Consider the following 18,998-nt stretch of genomic DNA (forward strand, 5'->3'; position numbering starts at 1 on the left):
CAAGGTTACCAATTGTCTTACTACCATTCAACAATGTACTAGAAATATTAGCCGGTACAAGTAGGCATGAGAAACCAATTAGCAACATAAGAATTGGAAAAGTGAAACTATCTGTATTTGCAGATGATATAATTATGGACCTAGGAAACCCTAAAAAATCAATGGTAAAACCGAACAAAACAATAAGAGATTTCATGGGCTTCCCTGGTGGCACAGTGGTTAAGAATCTGCCTGCTAATGCAGGGGACATGGGTTCGAGCCCTGGTCCAGGAAGATCCCACATGCCGCGGAGCAACTAAGCCCGTGCGCCACAACTACTGAGCCTGAGCTCTAGAGCCCACGAGCCACGCTACTGAAGCCCGCGTGCCACAACCACTGAAGCCTGCGCGCCTAGAGCCTGTGCTCTGCAACAAGAGAAGCCACCGCAATAAGAAGCCTGCTCACCGCAACGAAGAGTAGCCCCGGCTCGCCGCAACTAGAGAAAGCCCGCAGCAACAAAGACCCCATGCAGCCAAAAATAAATAAATAAATAAATTTATATTTAAAAATAAATAAGAGATTTCAGAAATCAGCAAGCTATAAAAGAATATACAAAGGTAGAGAAAAGTGTATTTACAATAGCAATAAAGAAGATAAAATATTTAAGAATAAATTTAACATGAAATATGTAACGTCTTTATAAGGAGAACTGTAAAACATCTCTGAAAGATAAAAATAGATTTGATGAAACAGAGGATAAGAAAAAAATTATATTTCAAATAAATAGTATAATCACACTGAAGAAGGGTGGGGGAAAGCAAACCCAAGTAGCTTTGAATGCAGTATTATGACAACATGCTCTCGGGCTAAAAACATAATAACTCTAAGTAAATGTTGAACTCTGGTTAGCAGACCTCTCTTTCTGCAGAAGTGTAGGTTAGCAATTCTGAAGTCATTTTTTGTATGTTCTAGGATTGAGCAGTCAGGTTTTGCACTTCGAGAGAAGGAAGCTACAATCAGGGTAAAAGAAAAAAATAGAATGAACTCTGCAGTATTGGACTGAAATTGGAGATATAGGTGTGAACTCATGGGTTCTAACACATACATGAACATACATATACACATACATATGTATGTAACTGGAGATAAGTCTGCATGGATTATAATGTGTATTGTACACATGAGTGCATGTGTATATGCACATATTTGTTTATATGTAAACATTCCCCAGCTCTGTCCTCCTCTGAGAAGGCCTTGAAGCAATTTCACCCCAGTAGCAGTGAGCATACCTAGAGCCAAGATCTAGGTTTCTATATACCCAAATTCTCCCCTAAAAGAAAGTAGGGAATGAGGTATATAGAGCTCCGTGGAGAAATGGCTGAATTCAGGATTGGGGCAGGTAAAGAACTAGATCATCTTGCTATGGCCCACAGTAAGAATGTGTTTAAAGAATGATAGGGACATGTCAGAATGACAGAGGAACCAGCTTTAAGGGACTCCCATTGGCCAAATCTGGGATGATGTAATCATTAAACTAATTTAAATAAATAATACTAGTAAATTTAATACTATTGAATAAAGTAAGGATCCATGAGCTACACTGATATAAACAAACAAGTAAACAAATAAATAAGGAAAAGGGAAAACTTTAGTAGAAAATGCACTAGTAAATGTAGAAGGAATGATGGAATTAGAAAATCACCTTTTGCCAAGCCATCATAAATATAATTGATACAGGAGAGAATCATCCATGAATGCTAAAACTAATAGATGAACGTTTGAGAACAGAATATTTACATCGTCTTCAAGTATATCCCTGCAAGCTGCTTTTTTTTTTTTTTTTTTTTTTTTTTTTGTGGTATGCGGGCCTCTCACTGTTGCGGCCTCTCCCGTTGCGGAGCACAGGCTCCGGACGCGCAGGCCCAGCGGCCATGGCTCACGGGCCTAGCCGCTCTGCGGCATGTGGTGTCTTCCCGGACCGGGGCACGAACCCGTGTCCCCTGCACCGGCAGGCGGACTCCCAACCACTGCGTCACCAGGGAAGCCCCAAGCTGCTTTTTATTCACAAAGGGTAAAATGGTAACTCTAAGTGGAGAGACCTGCCAATAGCACCTTAACCAAAAGATTAAAGTTAACACTACTATTAATGGGACCGATCAACAGTATGTGTTTCCAAGTATGTTTTGTAGAGAAAAAGCCAGAATCACATTTATATTATGCTGCCAGAAGCATATAACGTTAATCTAACCATGAGGACACAAAAGACAATCCAAAATGTGGGACATTCCGTAAAATACCTGGCCTGTACGAGAACAAACTCAGGAACCGTCAGATTAAAGGAGACTGAAAAATCATAACAACTGAATGCAGTGTGTAATTCTAGATTTTCTTTTGCTATAAGAAATATTAGTGGGACAGTTGATAAAATCTCGGTGAGGTTTTGTAGATTAGATAACATTATTTCAATGTTAATTTCCTGATTTTGAAAATTATACCGTTTACATAAGAGGTTTCCTTATTTTAAGGACATACACCTTGAAATATTTAGGAATAAAAGAACATTATATTCACAACTTAAACAGTTTGGAAAAAAAATATGTGTGTTCACGTGCATTTAGAAAAAGAAAAGACTGTAGTAAATGTTGGCATTATGAGAATCTAGGTGAAGTGTATCTAGGAATACAAAGAATTCTTGCAGCTTTTCTGAAAGTCTGAAATTACATTTGATGATTTCATGGTTTGAATACATACACTCCTATATAATATTCAAATTAAGAAATTAAGCATTCAGTATAGTATGATGGAATGGCACTGAAAAAAGTGACAGCAGAAGTTTATATTAATTCTACGTATAACATTGTATTTTTATTGTAACCATTATTGTATTAGTCACAATAAAGTACCAGCATGAGTCTTTGCAAACTTAGTGAAACCTGGTCTGTGTCTTTCAGATGTAATGATCTAAGGCTGGCGGGTATCAGTCACATTATGCACCAAGATAGTAACTTCAGTCACTCTCATATAAATTGGATGTGGGGAGGGCAGATGGGCAGCTATAATCCTGTTAGATTATTGGAGCTTATTATTATTGGAGCTTACTGAAGTCAGACAATGGTTCCTCACATCTGCTGACTGCTCTGTGGCTATGGAATAAACAACTCTGATGGCCATGTAGTCATAATCATACTGGAGTCATGTCCTTGAGGAACGCCAGTGCAGTAAAATTTTAGAAGCTAAATGTTTAACTTTCCGGAATGCCTGTGCAAAACAAAGCAAGGTTCACAGAAGCAAACTTCCTTGTTCACTAAACAGCCCAGAAGAATTGAGAGATTGCACGTGTGGCTGTGAACTTTGCATTGTCAGATTTATAAACTTTACAAACCAAAAATAGATTCTGTCGTTGATCCAAAAACCTGCAGTCTAATGATAAACTTACGAAGGGTAAAACCTTTTAAATGTTAGGTTTAGTTCCTGCTCTGTCCCCCTGTGTGTGATTGAGTCAGGTTAAGTTGATCTGAGCCTGGGAGAAGAAACACATTGCCTCTGTAGGATTTTCTAAGGCATCTGAAGAAAGGTACTAAATAACCAGTTTTGGTAGGTTTTAGGATCCTCCAGGGGGCACCAGAACATTCCAGTGTAGTTGATTACATTTCATTAAGTCCAGAAAGGCTAACACTATTACCTTGTTATAATTGATTCACCTACTGTAACTTTTTCAGTTCCATTGACACTTTTTTTTTGTACATTTGCTTTTTTTTGTACATTTGATTTTACAACATTCATGAGTTTATGGAAGGTTTCTGCCTCTGAGGAGTTGAAGGAAGGAAAGAGATCATCTCTTGGACGAGCCCTTAGAAACTGGAGCCATGTCTCCTCAGGGTAACTATGAAAGTTTTCAGCCCACTCTGAGTGTAAGGATTTTCCAAATGTTCCTAATCTGGCCGGAGGGGGAAAACTTGAGGAAAGTGAGAATTCATTCACTTTCTCAGCTTAATGCTGTATATAAGCCACCCTGATTATTATCATTATTAATAATAAACACAGTGAATGTCAAATAGGCACTTCATGGTAGATTTTTATATGAATCTTATGCAGAAGTGAGGGGTTGCCAGGCTACTGCATAATATTACTCAGTTCTGGTCCAGGAGTACAAAATTCCGGCAGGCCTCCTGAGCCTGTCCCTCCAATTAGTGGCTACTTCATTACGAATAAAGAACCCTCATTACTGTGGGCCTTCAAGTGAAATAGGATCCCCTACCTCTTGAAATCCGCCTTTCTAAGTACAGACAGTTCCCAACTTACAAACAATCCACTTAAGAACCACCAAGGCATTCAGAGGCTGCCTCGCCTAATGCAGCTGCTGCCCGGGCCCCCTGCCCAGCCCCCCTGCCTAGCCCCCACCCCAGGCTCCTGGTCTGCTCAAGGGAGCTCTGCCTTCCCCCCTACAGAGCCAGCTGCCCACCTGCCCCCCAGACTGTGGGCTCGGAGCTGGGGGTTCAGTGAGGCCTCAAAGCTACCGCTGGTTTTATAGTTGAGCTGAGCTATAGGGTAAATAGGCTTTTGTGGCCTGGCCTGGGAACTGAACCACCATTTAAAAAAAAAAGAAAAAAGAAAAAACCTGTCTCCATGGGAAAATGTATTGTGCATTCCCAACAAGGAGCCAACAAACATTAGAACGTCTGTGAGAGCTGTCTCCATGATCCCAGCAGGGCAAGGAGGAGGAAGAGTGGCCGCATGTTCTGGGTTCCAGGAACAACTCTAGCACTAAACCCTGCACCTCTAGCACTAAAGGGCCTTGCAAGCCCTTTAACCTCTCTGCAAAACAATAGGATTGGACTACATGAGTTATAAGCGTCCTTCCAGAGCTCTACCCTCATTTCATTCATTCATTCATTCATTCATTCATGCACTCACTGGCATTTTACTCAGGGCACCTGCTTTGTGCCAGGCTCTGGGCTAAGTGTTAGGGATACAGTCAAATAATACAGAAACTAGCTCTTGAGGAGTTTAGTGTTTAGTGGGGGAGACAAATGTCTAAGCAAATGCTTGCAACATAAGTGCTATATGAGATGATCACTGGATATTATGAAAGCTCAGGAGGATCCTATTTCACTTGAAGGCCCACAGGAGGGTGGCATCTGAATCGATGAAGACTTCCTCAAAGAGGGGTGCCTCCCTGGTTTGTTCCTACCTTGGTTTCTGCTTTAACTCTCTCCTCTCCCCGGTTATCAAGGCTGGTTCACTGGGAAGCATGGCTTCTGCATCCGCTGTTCTAAAAGTTCGGCTTAGTCCCTTGGCCTTTCCGGGGTGGGGGGGGGGTCTTTCCCTCCTCCTTGTACGACTGAGAGATGGAACACAGGTGATGTTCCTGTCAAACCATAGACTTGCTTCCCCTGAGTTCTGCCCTGAGTGCTGCCTTCTTCCCAGCCCTGGTGAGCCACAGCCTAAAAGGCTCTCTGTTCCTCTCCCCGGAGCCTTCCCTGCCCTGACCCCTTGGGTTGCCAGTAACTGTGGTATTTCCACATTTAAAAAAACTTCTTCACCCTCAAAATGGTTCCTAAGGCCCAGCCACCTCCTGCTTTCCTATATTTATAATCCCTGAACTACTTCTACCAAAAATCACTGCCAGGCTACCACCCTTACCCCACACTCACTATTAAAAATAGTATCAGTGATGGTGATTCCAAAAGGTGATAGGATATAGTTGTTCAGGTTTGAATCTTGACTCTGTAACTTTGTATCTGACGTCATGAAAATGATGTCATTATGAAGGTTCCTAAGCAAGGAGGTGATTGTGGTAAAGTAGTTTTGGGGGAAGATTATTTTGGTAGGTCTGTGTGGGTTGCTACAAGAGCGGAAAGGAAGAAATAGATGAGAGAGTTCCAGGGTAGAAATGATGAGACTTAGAAACCAAATAAACATGTCATTATGTGTTATGAAATTGTCAGTCTTTTTTATACTCTCTTATATATGAATACCTTTTCCTCAAAAGTATTATAGGAATTGGGTATTCTATTTATTTTGTACGTATGAAAGCAGTTTGATAATTATTAAGAGGAAATGATGCCTCAAAAAGTTTTCTTTTCATGTAAATAACAAAACATCTCAGGAACGTTTTAGATATTAGTTTTCGAATCCCAATTCCATCAAGTTCCATTAGGGTGTCTTTAATATAAGAAACTGCCTGGCACCATGGTGAGGGACCCACTCAACTGCCAGCTAACACTTTCTACTTTGTATCATGATTATTTGTAAGCTAGTGTAGCTCCTTTTCCAGACTGAAGAAAGAAGCCGTGTCTGATTAGCACAGTGTTTCCTGCAATATTAAACACAAGGTCTTCCATGCCTGGAAAAATAACAGACGTCAGTTACTGAGTGCTTACTCTGCATCAAGCACTGTGTATTTGACGTACATACACTATAGATCTCATCTGTATATATTTCCTCATTTAATCCTAACAATAGCCCTGAAAGGTACCATGTCTCTCCTTTGCCACTGTGTTTACTAATTCGGAAATTGATGCTTGGGTTAAATGACTTGTTCCAAGTCGCAGAGACAGTAAGTCTAAGTGCAGTATTTGAACCCAAATTTCTCTGACTTCAAAGAGCATGCTGTTAACCTTTTCACTCCAGGAGGCTGGTTCTCAAACATTAACATGCAGCACAATCAATCACCTGGAAGACTTGTTAAAACATATAGCCAAACCCCACTGTGTTTTCTGATTCAGTAGGTCTGGGTGGGACCGGAGCCTTGTGGGACATTTGGTTCCATCCAAAACGTCTATTGAGACATTTGGTCCATGCCAAAAGGTCCTTGGTATTTGTTCCTGTCCAAAACATCCAGGGAGACATTTGGGCCGTGATTCATTAAATAATACAAATACTCAACTTTGTTAAAATTGTGTTTACATTATTTTTATTGTAATTCATGATGAAATGTGTAATAAATTCACATTTATTCTTATTCTTCCTCGTCATGATGTTTGGTAGGCTTACTCTTAAGTTGATGAGCAATTGCTCTCAAGTATATGTGAACCTGATAATTGACCTTATCTGTTAACAATTTCAGTTATATGCATTTGGTTTTATTGGTATCATGGTGAAGTTGGTGGCCATATTTGAGTGTGATCACCAAAAACCTGGGTGATAGCTTGTTCATTGCTTTCCTGTCTGTCTTTTAACACTTGAATGAGGCTCCAAATTGAAGGACAATATACTACTGTCGGCTTTTGAAATTTACAGTGCTAGCCTTCTGCTGCATTGTTTGTCCTGTGATCACCGTTCAATAGTGATGTGTAAACATTCCAAGCTTCTGGTGGAAATCTTGGAGCGTCTGGTCTTACCTTGCCTCTGCCAAGCCTTCCACAGACGTACACTCTCTCAGCCTAAGCCATTAGGTCATCTAAATTTTCTTTGCATTCTCCACAATGTACTCAAAAGTTTCATTTAAGTTTTTCAAAGGCCCAAATGGTGCACACTTAGACAGGTGTTACTTTTCATTGTCGCATATCGTGCGTTAGACTCAGAGAAGGTATTTTTCAAGATTGTGAAAGGTGAAATAAGCATCCTTTTATTCGTGCACTTGATAGTAGTAGTCAAATTGCATTCATATTTGCACACTCGAAATCTGTCATGCACAGTGAAGGGTTAACGTCAGGATTTCTTTTTCGTGCAAATGCAGGTACTTTCTCATGTACATCTGTAAGTGTCTCTTGCCTTTTCATTGTTAGTACATAAATCAACAGCATAATATAACCCAATAGTACACTGTGCACAGTAGACAATTGAACAATGTTGGTGCCATCTTGAAGGTGCTGTCACTGAATATTGTGGTACTGGCACTTAAATATCAAATGTTATCATGAGTTGTGTAAATAGGATTCTGTCATCATCTCGAGCAATGGAATTGTGCATAAGAACTGATTCTCCACATCTGATCACTTTATACTCTCCTGGAATTTCATTTACATGCAGTGAAGTTGGGTTTGGAGGCTGATGTCTGTTTTGAGTTCTGTTTATTTACTTGCCTCGTTAATGAGTTTCTTACTGGTAGCATTAACAAGACTTCTTTATCATGAATATCATAGAGGATTCTTCAAAGTAGCTGTGATGGTGTTGCATTTGGTTCTTCTCTTTGTGTCATTTTAACCTATTCAGGGTTTTCCTTACTTCCCCTTCAACATCACCAAAGTGGTGTTGATGTTTTCCTGTCCCATCTTGAATGATTACATTATCCAAACCCTGACCACTTGTCCATGCAGATTCTCCTCTCTTCACAGCACCAGTACCTTTTACTCCTGTCTCTGTTAAAGGAATGGAGATGGTAACAAAAGCCATTATTACGTAGCATTGGCTTTTCTTTTTGTGAGTATAATATTCTGCTGAGAATTTTCAAATAAAGATGTCACATTGCCAAGCAACAGAAGAAGTTGTTTTTTTTTTTTTTTTCTCTTGTAGACTTCTGAGCAGTGGTCACTGGTTTAATGATAGGGGAAACTTACTAATGTCTTACGGATTCAATACCCAGTTCAGCCTGGCTGGGTTAGCCAGTAGACAGGCATCAGCCCAGGGTGTGGTGCTCCATGCTGATTGGCAGGTAAGTATGAGAGTCACACCCACTAAAATCTCTCCAAATAGTGGCAGATGCTTCTTGCTGTCTACCAAGATCGTACCTCTATATGACCTTGATTCAAGGGAAACATTGCCCATTAATCCTGGGCAATGAGATAGTCGTAGTGGGGCTAATTAAATGCCTGGTATCCCCCCCTCATGGTGGCTTTTACACCTGACCACTATGTGGTAGGAGAGCCACATCTATTCTCATTCCTTCCAAACAAGCAAGATACTCTGTAAAGTGTTTACATCACCACATTCGATCCCCATTTTACATAGTGGCTTAACCAAGCTCCTCCTTTCAAACTTCACACTTATAGAACAACCCAGCCACATTCAACCAAATGCCCAGTGACATACTAATGCACCATGCATCATGAGATCTCACCCACCACTTGTCCTCTGTGTTTCTCTAACTGTAGGACTCTTCCTCAGTAGGCATGGTTAATATAAATCGCACTCTTCTGCAAAATTTGAACCTTGACCCGTCTATCTAATTCCATGTTCTATTACCAGCTAGGCTACTGAGGCAAGAAGGGTTATTACTGTTAATACAGCCACAGCACAATTTTTGGACCAATAAAACATGCGATAGTATTTTTTATGTATTAATCCTTTAAATCAAATGTATAAGCAAACATTATGGGTTATTTGAACCCTAGGACATTTTCTAAGCATGAACAATTTTGAAAGGAACAAATATCAAGGACCATTTGGCATGGACCAAATAAGCTCATGGATTCTGGGGAGGACCAAGTGTCAAGGACCTTTTGGTGTTGACCAAATGTCTCAATGCACATTTTGGACAGGACCAAATGTCCACTAATCGAGCCCAAGAATTACATTTCTAATAAGCTCGCAGGTGGTCCTGATGTCGCTGCTGCAGAAAGTACATTTTGAGAACCATTACATAAGCATAATCATTCATCAGTGAATAGATAGATGCATGATAGATCATTTGATTCAGAGTTTCATAAGTCTGCTCTGTGTTTTTGACATTAGGTACATGCATATATTCAGTTATAATTCTTAAAAGATTAGGGTTAAAGTTGAGTTTTATTTAAAATACCAATTTTAACTGTCTCATAGTATTGTTTGAATTGGAGCTTTTTCTATTTTTTTAACCGAAGAAGGATAGAACTATTTTCACTTATCTCTTTTTCTTTTCATTTTCTTCCAAATGTTAAACATATTTAGTTTAAAGTAATGTTACAGATGGTTTGTAGGTCTCTCTCCTCTGCCTCCGAGGTAACTTTATCTTCTTTGTACTCCTGGGTGTATGTTTAACACACAATAGGTATTTAATCCACAGTAGGTCATTAGGTTTTAAATATATTCAAGTATGATTTATTTCTCCAAACCTAAATGTATTCTAAAGGCATTATTTATCAGTAGCCTGGGAAGAGAGAAAGCTATCGTGTGAGTTTTATGTTGTGATATATTCCCCCAAGGAGCATGATTAAAGCAAATTTCCTTTTTTCTGCTCTATTTCACCTCTTAACCAAACAAACCATGATATAAATTCAGCTATTATTTCAAAGTAGAGTGGAGCCCTTTCACCACTGAGCACATTGCATCTTACCGATAAAAGGTACAGCTGGAGCTCAAGGCAGCATGCGTGCCCTTTCTCTAGTCCTCTTGGAGCCTAGAAATGGCACCAGGCCTTAATGTACAGGCAGACCTCAGAGATATTGCGAGTTCAGTTCCAGACCACAGCAATAAAGCGAATATTGCAGTAAAGTTAGTTGCATGCATTTTTTTGGTTTCTCAGTACATGTAAAAGTTATGTTTCTGCCATACTGTAGTCTGTTAAGTGTGCAATAGCATGATGTCTAAAGAAACAATGTGCATATCTTAACTAAAAAATATTGTTAAAAAATGCTTACTATCATCTGAGCTTTCAGCAAATTATAGTAGTAACATCAAAGATCACTGATCACAGATCACCATAACAAATACAATAACAATGAAAAAGTTTGAAATATTGTGAGAATTACCAAAATGTGACACAGAGACACAAAGTGAGCAGATACATAGTGGACCTGCATTGTGCTAAACACAGGACCTTACACGTAACTCCTAATAACAGCATTATGTATCACAGTTTTAAAGAAAGATCTGATATCCATTCTCTCTGTTATTTATCTCATTATTCTTTACCTCTAATAGCAGGATCTCAGAAATGTTAAATAACTTGCCCAGTGTTGTAAAGCTAGGAAGTTTCTGATCCATGCATAGAATTCAGACCTATCAGATGCCCTTTCCACTTCACCACACTGACAGGAGTTTTTTGTTTTTGTTTTTTTTTTTTGCGGTACGCGGGCCTCTCACCGCCGTGGCCTCTCCCGCCGCGGAGCACAGGCTCCGGACGCGCAGGCCCAGCGGCCATGGCCCGTGGGCCCAGCCGCTCCGCGGCATGTGGAATCTTCCCGGACCGGGGCACGAACCTGTGTCCCCTGCATTGGCAGGCGGACTGCCAACCACTGCGCCACCAGGGAAGCCCTGCCAGGAGTTTTAATAACTATTTGTTAACTGAATACATAGAATTCTACCAAAACTACCCCCCTCTACAAACTCCACCCCCCAACACACACATCAGTATGTGTGTATCTTTCGTTGGGCTGTATTCTGATATGGCTATGCTGTTCAAGCTGCAGGGTAGAACCACAGCTGTAGATGCTATAAATGAGGGGGAAGGGAGGAAAGAGGAGGGTAGAATAGCCTTTAAGGGAACAAATATACAGGGAAGAGGGTTTTCAGAATGATGCTAAACAGTCAAGATATAATCTTCACTTTCTTGGGTAAGGACTTTTAGGAGCACAGGGAAATTTAGATTCAGTCTCTGTTTTGTTTCGTTTTTTAAACATCTTTATTGGAGTATAATTGCTTTACAATGATGTGTTAGTTTCTGCTTTATAACAAAGTGAATCAGCTATACATATACATATATCCCCATATCTCCTCCCTCCTGCATCTCCCTCCCACCCTCCCTATCCCACCCCTCTAGGTGGTCACAAAGCACCGAGCTGATCTCCCTGTGCTATGCGGCTGCTTCCCACTAGCTATCTATTTTACATTTGGTAGTATATATATGTCCATGCCACTCTCTCACTTTGTCCCAGCTTACCCTTCCCCCTCCCCGTGTCCTCAAGTCCATTCTCTAGTAGGTCTGTGTCTTTATTCCCGTCTTGTCCCTAGAATCTTCATGACCATTTCTTTTTTTTTTTAGATTCCATATATATGTGTTAGCATACGGTATTTGTTTTTATCTTTCTGACTTACTTCACTCTGTATGACAGACCCTTGCTCCATCCACCTCACTACGAATAACTCAATTTCGTTTCTTTTTATGGCTGGGTAATATTCCATTGTATATATGTGCCACATCTTCTTTATCCATTCATCTGTCGATGGACACTTAGGTTGCTTCCATGTCCTGGCTATTGTAAATAGAGCTGCAATGAACATTTTGGTACATGACTCTTTTTGAATTCTGGTTTTCTCAGGGTATATGCCGGGTAGTGGGATTCCTGGGTCATATGGTAATTCTATTTTTAGTTTTTTAAGGAACCTCCATCCTGTTCTCCATAGTGGCTGTATCAATTTACATTCCCACCAATAGTGCAAGAGGGTTCGCTTTTCTCCACACCCTCTCCAGCATTTACTGTTTGTAGTTTTTTTTTTTTAACATCTTTATTGGAGTATAATTGCTTTACAATGCTGTGTTAGTTTCTGCTTTATAACAAAGTGAATTAGTTATACATATACATATGTTCCCATATCTCTTCCCTCTTGCATCTCCCTCCCTCCCACGCTCCCTATCCCACCCCTCTAGGTGGTCACAAACCACCGAGCTGATCTCCCTGTGCTATGCGGCTGCTTCCCACTAGCTATGCACCCTACGTTTGGTAGTGTATATATGTCCATGCCACTCTCTCACTTTGTTACAGCTTACCCTTCCCCCTCCCCATATCCTCAAGTCCATTCTCTAGTAGGTCTGTGTCTTTATTCCCATCTTACCCCTAGGTTCTTCATGACTTTTTTTTTTCTTAGATTCCATATATATGTCTTAGCATACGGTATTTGTTTTTCTCTTTCTGACTTGCCTCACTCTGTATGACAGACTCTAGGTCCATCCACCCCACTACAAATAACTTAATTTCGTTTCTTTTTATGGCTGAGTAATATTCCATTATATATATGGGCCACATCTTTATCCATTCATCTGTCAATGGACACTTAGGTTCTTTGCATGTCCTGGCTATTGTAAATAGAGCTGCAATGAACATTGTGGTACATGACTCATTTTGAATTATGGTTTTCTCAGAGTATATGCCCTGTAGTGGGATTGCTGGGTCATATGGTAGTTCTATTTGTAGTTTTTTAAGGAAGCTCCATACTGTTCTCCATAGTGGCTGTATCAATTTACATTCCCACCAACAGTGCAAGAGTGTTCCCTTTTCTCCACATCCTCTCCAGCATTTATTGTTTCTAGATTTTTTGATGATGGCCATTCTGACCGGTGTGAGATGATATCTCATTGTAGTTTTGATTTGCATTTCTCTAATGATTAATGATGTTGAGCATTCTTTCATGTGTTTGTTGGCAATCTGTATATCTTCTTTGGAGAAATGTCTATTTAGGTCTTCTGCCCATTTTTGGATCGGGTTGTTTGTTTTTTTGTTATTGAGCTGCATGAGCTGCTTGTAAATTTTGGAAATTAATCCTTTGTCAGTTGCCTCATTTGCAAATATTTTCTCCCATTCTGAGGGTTGTCTTTTGGTCTTGTTTATGGTTTCCTTTGCTGTGCAAAAGCTTTGAAGTTTCATTAGGTCCCATTTGTTTATTTTTGTTTTTATTTCCATTTCTCTAGGAGGAGGGTCAAAAAGGATCTTGCTGTGATTGATGTCATAGAGTGTTCTGCCTATGTTTTCCTCTAAGAGTTTGATAGTGTCTGGCCTTATAGTTAGGTCTTTAATCCATTTTGAGTTCATTTTTGTGTATGGTTTCAGGGAGTATTCTAATTTCATTCTTTTACATGTAGCTGTCCAGTTTTCCCAGCACCACTTATTGAAGAGGCTGTCTTTTCTCCACTGTATATTCTTGCCTCCTTTATTCAGTCTCTGTTTGATGGCTGCTAAACTGATCTTCCTTAATTCCCCATAGGAGACCAAGAGCTGAAAAAACCAAACTCAGTCTTGTAAATCAGTCTGTTCAGTTGTAGCTTCTTTTCTCTGTTTCCCCTTTCAAGGTTTTAGGAAAGCTATGGTTAGAGGGTCTAGTGTATCTTCATTGCACATTGGAAAATTAGGTAAATGTCACTGCAAGTCCCTGTACATGCCACTGTTGTTATTTGGGAGGCTATTTCTTGAAGACATGAGTGGTGATGCAGGCAGGGATATACCATCCAGAGATATGATCTCCCTTGTAGGGATTCTCATTTACCTTGCCAACCTTGCAGTGACAGTGGGTTTCTCTCAAAAGGAGCTATGTAACACAAAGTAAAAAAATTGAGTCATAACACACCAAACAAAAATAATATTTTTAAAGATAAAACATTTCTAAAAATAGGATAAATCCTGAATACTACATCTGCTGGTTATTCTGGAAGAATGGTCTTCTTTCAATGTAATCCTTTAATTCATTTTTTCATTACTTTATGTTTTACCAACAATAAAAATTAGGAAGAAGTATAATAACCATACCAAAATTTCAGGGACAATGAGAATTTTGTTAATGATTTCACTTTGGGACAGCCTAGTGGTTGGTCTCTATTTACTCCAGTTTTCAAGGAGGAAAAGAAAAGAGTCCATTCTTCTGCTCTGCCCAGATTTCATGGTAATTCCTTCAAGTATTTATCAAGCAATTAATATATGCCAGGTACTTTTATCTTCAAGGCTCTGAAGATAAAATGTGAATAAGGCTGTTGCTACCCTTGTCTTCATAGAATTCATAGTGTAGTAGGGGAGGCAGACAATAATCAAACAGTCAAAATGCAGAGTCTCGTGCTAGGATAGAGGATCTGAAGGATTTTGTTGAGGCACATAGCAGGGATGCCTAATTTTGTCTGGTGGGTCAGGATAGGCTTCTTAGAGATATTATGATTTAAGCTGAAGACTGTTAATATAGTTAGTAGCCAGGTGAAAAGGGGAAGGAGAGAGCAAGGATTTTCCTGGCAGAGTTGTAAGATGTTTGAAAGCCCAGAAGAGGGTGAAGAAGGGAATAGCACAGCAAAACAAATGAAAGAAATTTGACTGGAGCATTAAATTTTTCTAACATAAGCTATGCAAGTAGCTAGTGGTAACTTTAATTTAGATAATAGAGAAGTAGGTTCAAAGAACATTGCTTCAGTAATAGCTACGCTCAGATATGTTCAACTTTTAGAAAATGAGACTTTAACATTTAATCTTCTAGGTAGTTTTCACTATACTTATATATTTATTTTGCCTTTGAGTTGTGCTCTTTTTACCTCTTAAGCAAGGTGATGTGAATACTAGTAATGCTTCACATTTCTTGATTAAGCACTGTCTTATTTTCTTAGCCACATTTAAAAACTGAAAATGACAAATTCCTAAGAATACATCTAACCAAAGATATTCAAGACTACCTTACTAAAACTATAAAACATTGTTTAGAAAAGTTAAAGCAGACTTAAATTAAGGGAGGGATATGCCATGTTTATGGATCAGAAGACTCTACATTGTTAAGATGTCATTAACTCTCCAAATTGATCTTAATTGCAACACCAATCCCAATCCCAATAGGAAATTCACAGAATGATTATAAACTTATATAGAAATACAAAAGACATAGAATAGCCAAGGTGATCTTAGAAAACAAGAACAAAGCTGGAAGACTTACATTTCTAGATATTAAGACTTATTATAAAGCTAAAGTAATTAGTATGGTTTTGACTAAAGAATAATTCAGTAGACCAATGGAACAGACTAAATAGTCCATAAAAAATGCACACATATATGGTCACCTGATTTATGTCAAAAGCGTTACTGCAATTAATTAGAGGAAATAATGGGCGTTTTAATAAATGGTGCTGAGACAGTTAGCTATCCATATAGAAAACAATAAACCTGACCCCTACTTCATATCATATCACAAAAATTAATGAGAGATAGATCATGGACTTAAAGTCCAAAAATAAAACAACTATTTCAGAACAAAACCTAGGTAAATATCTGAATGACCTTGGGGGAGGCAAAGAGTTTTGAAACAGGATGCAGAAAGCACTTAACCACAAAAGAAAATAATAAATTGCACCTCATCAAAATTTAAAAAGTCTATGCATTAAAAGATACCATTGAGAAAAAATAAAGACTGAAGAAGATATTTGCAATACATATATCCAAAAAGGGACTTAAAGAAGTTATATAAAGAAGTTATACAAGTCAAAAAGAAAAATAGTAACTACCTAGTTGAAAATGGGCAAAAAATCTGAAAAGGCACTTGAAGTTATCAAAATTGCCAATACAAATATGCAAAGGTATTTACATTATTAACCATCAGGGAAGTGAAAATAAAAATCCACCAAATGGGGCTTCCCTGGTGCACAGTGGTTAAGAATCCCCCTGCCAATGCAGGGGACACGGGTTCGAGCCCTGGTCTGGGAAGATCCCACATGCCACGGAGCAACTAAGCCCGTGCGCCACAACTACTGAGCCTGCGCTCTAGAGCCCGTGAGCCACAACTACTGAGCCCGAGTGCCACAACTACTGAAGCTCGCGCGCCTAGAGCCTGTACTCGGCAACAAGAGAAGCCACCCAATGAGAAGCCCGCGCACCGCAAGAAAGAGTAGCCCCCGCTCGCCGCAACTAGAGAAAGCCCCGCGTGCAGCAACGAAGACGCAACGCAGCCAGAAACAAATAAATTCAGTAAATAAATTAAAAAAAAAAACCCCAAGTGGCTAAAATTAGAAGGACTGACAGTCACAAATATTAATGAGGATAGGGAGCAACTGGAACTATTATACATGGTGGTGGAAGTGTTAACTGATAGAAGCACTTTGGAAAACTATTTGGCGTTATCTACTAAAAATAGTATACTTCTGGGCAAACACCCAAGGAAAATGAGTGTTCATGTAAAATGCGTGTACAAGAATGTTCATAGCAGTGTTATTCATAATAGCCCCAAAGTGAAAACAAACCAAATGTCCATCAGCAGTAAGATGGATAAATTGTGGTGTTATTCATTCACCAGGATACTACAGAGCAATGAAAAAGAATTAACTATTACTAGATTGCAATATATGGATGTATCTCCTGAGCATGATGTTGAGTGAAAGAAACTAGACATCACAGAATATGTAGTATATGCTTTCCTTTATGTGAAGTTCAAAATCAGGCAAAACTAATCCATGGTGATAGAGGTCAAAATATTCTATTTTTGAGGAGGTATTGCCCAAAGTGGAACACAAAGGAGCCTACTGGAGCGCTGAAAATGTTCTATATATTGTTCTGGGTGGTACTCATGTGGGTATATACATATTTAAAAGTATATGGCGGTATTAGCTTCATATTTTGCACTCTCAGCTATACCTCAGTAAAATAGTAAAAAAAAAAAAAAGCAAAAAGCTGAAATTAAGGAGTTTGGGGAGAGGAAGGGAAGAATAGAAGCACAGAGCATACCTGAAAGAAAGCACAGACCGGAATGAATTTTAGTGACAATTATTTATAGGCACTTTAAAAAGAAAAGGACCATTTTAATGAGGGATGTCTTTTTTGTTTACATATCCTACTTTCTAATTTCCTCACCATTTCAAGCAAATATCTTCCAGCCCTAAATATCAAGAGACCTCTTTTATATAAAAATATGAAAAATGACTTTCTCCCATTCCAAGGAACATATATTAAGCATTTGGGAGCTAGTTTGGGTAACTTGGGCTAAGAGCATCAGTTCACCAGAGCATCATCTAAGGCTTCTCAGTTCTAATGATAAAAGAGCACTGAAGAATTTTCCAGCAATTTCAGTGTTTTCAAATTCACCCCCCCCAACACTTAGCACACTCCCCCCAACGCCACCATGGTTGCTTTAAAACATTTCTTTAAAAATTCAGTGGCACTAAAATGAATTTTTGAACACTTCAGTAATTACCTGATATTATTGATGACATTCTTATTGATGATCAAAATAATGGAAATAACATATCTTTGGATAGCTGACAGTTGTCTGTGGGACTAATAGACTTTAATCTGCTTCCAACATTGTTTCTAGCATCTTGGCATTTAACCTTTTCTTAAAGCCGTGCCTATATTAGGTAGAATAGCCTAGGCTAGGCTGTGGTACAGAGAAACACCCCAAATTCCGTAGTTCCATGGCTTAAGCCAATAGAAGCATTTTTTGGTTCTGTTTTTGCTCACCAAATAGTACTGGGCAGGTGTCCAGGTTTTTGGAATGGCTCTTCCTCCAAGCTGTTTACGGACCAGGCTGACAGCAGCTTTGCAGTCCTTAGGTATGTCTCCAGTGTCCCCTAGATGTGGACATCCCAGTCATCCCAAAAGGAGACAGAGCCTGCAGGAGCACATGTAGAAAGGCTTTAGGCCAAGCCTGGAGATGGTGCGTGTTACCTGTGCTCACATAATGCTGGAGAGAACTTTGTCCCATGGCCACACCTATTTTGAGGGGAGACTGGAAACTGTAGAAGGGCACATGCATACTGATGGACAGCTGGCAGCCTCAGCCACAAGAGCACTTGCCCAACAACTGAAAATCTGAGATGTTCTCAGACGTATAACAAAAGGAATCACCATTGACCACTGACACAAAATGCTAATGAATTAGGTGTGTACAAAGAACACAAAACCCAAGTTTTCCAGAAGAGCTGACCTAGAAAAAATTGGAATGAGGTGATTTCCAGCAGGAAGGAGCAAAGAAATGCTACAGAAATATGTTAAATCTCAACACAGAAAATGTTTTAAAGATTTAGACTGATGGGAAATTGAAGGAGCTGGGCCAGCTCCCTTCTTGGCATACAATTACTGTGACAGTGTTTTCTTCTTAAATACACACACACACACACACACACACACACACCCAAAGTGAGAGAATGTCCGTCATCAGACTATAAAAGTAGAAGCCACAGACCCAAAGCGTGTGATGGTATATATTACTATGCACCAGGTTAAAAACAATTTATTTGACTAGCATTTTTAGCTCCTACTGTCGGTACTAGGGTAACATAATCAAGATATGGTCCCTGTCACAAGCTCCCTGCAGAATATAGAAGAATATAGTCAATTAAAATGACAATGACCATGCAATGTGATGTGTCCTGTGAGATAGTGGAGGTGTATAATAAGGTGCCATCGGGGCCCCGAAAGAGGAGCATCTGCAGTCAGACTTGGGGATCCAGCTGTGCTTTCTAGAAGAGGTGGCACAAGCTGGATTGTGAAGGG

General features: G+C 39.5%; 1 protein-coding gene across 17 annotated transcripts in view; it reads left to right on the forward strand.

Annotated features, from left to right (window-relative positions):
• Positions 1 to 18,998, forward strand: part of ICA1 (islet cell autoantigen 1) — a 146,237-nt gene that overhangs the window by 69,350 nt on the left and 57,889 nt on the right. The window lies entirely within an intron of this gene.

Source organism: Monodon monoceros, unplaced genomic scaffold (genome assembly GCF_005190385.1).
Source record: "Monodon monoceros isolate NGI ecotype Baffin Bay Population unplaced genomic scaffold, NGI_Narwhal_1 Super_Scaffold_2, whole genome shotgun sequence".
Taxonomy (NCBI): domain Eukaryota; kingdom Metazoa; phylum Chordata; class Mammalia; order Artiodactyla; family Monodontidae; genus Monodon; species Monodon monoceros.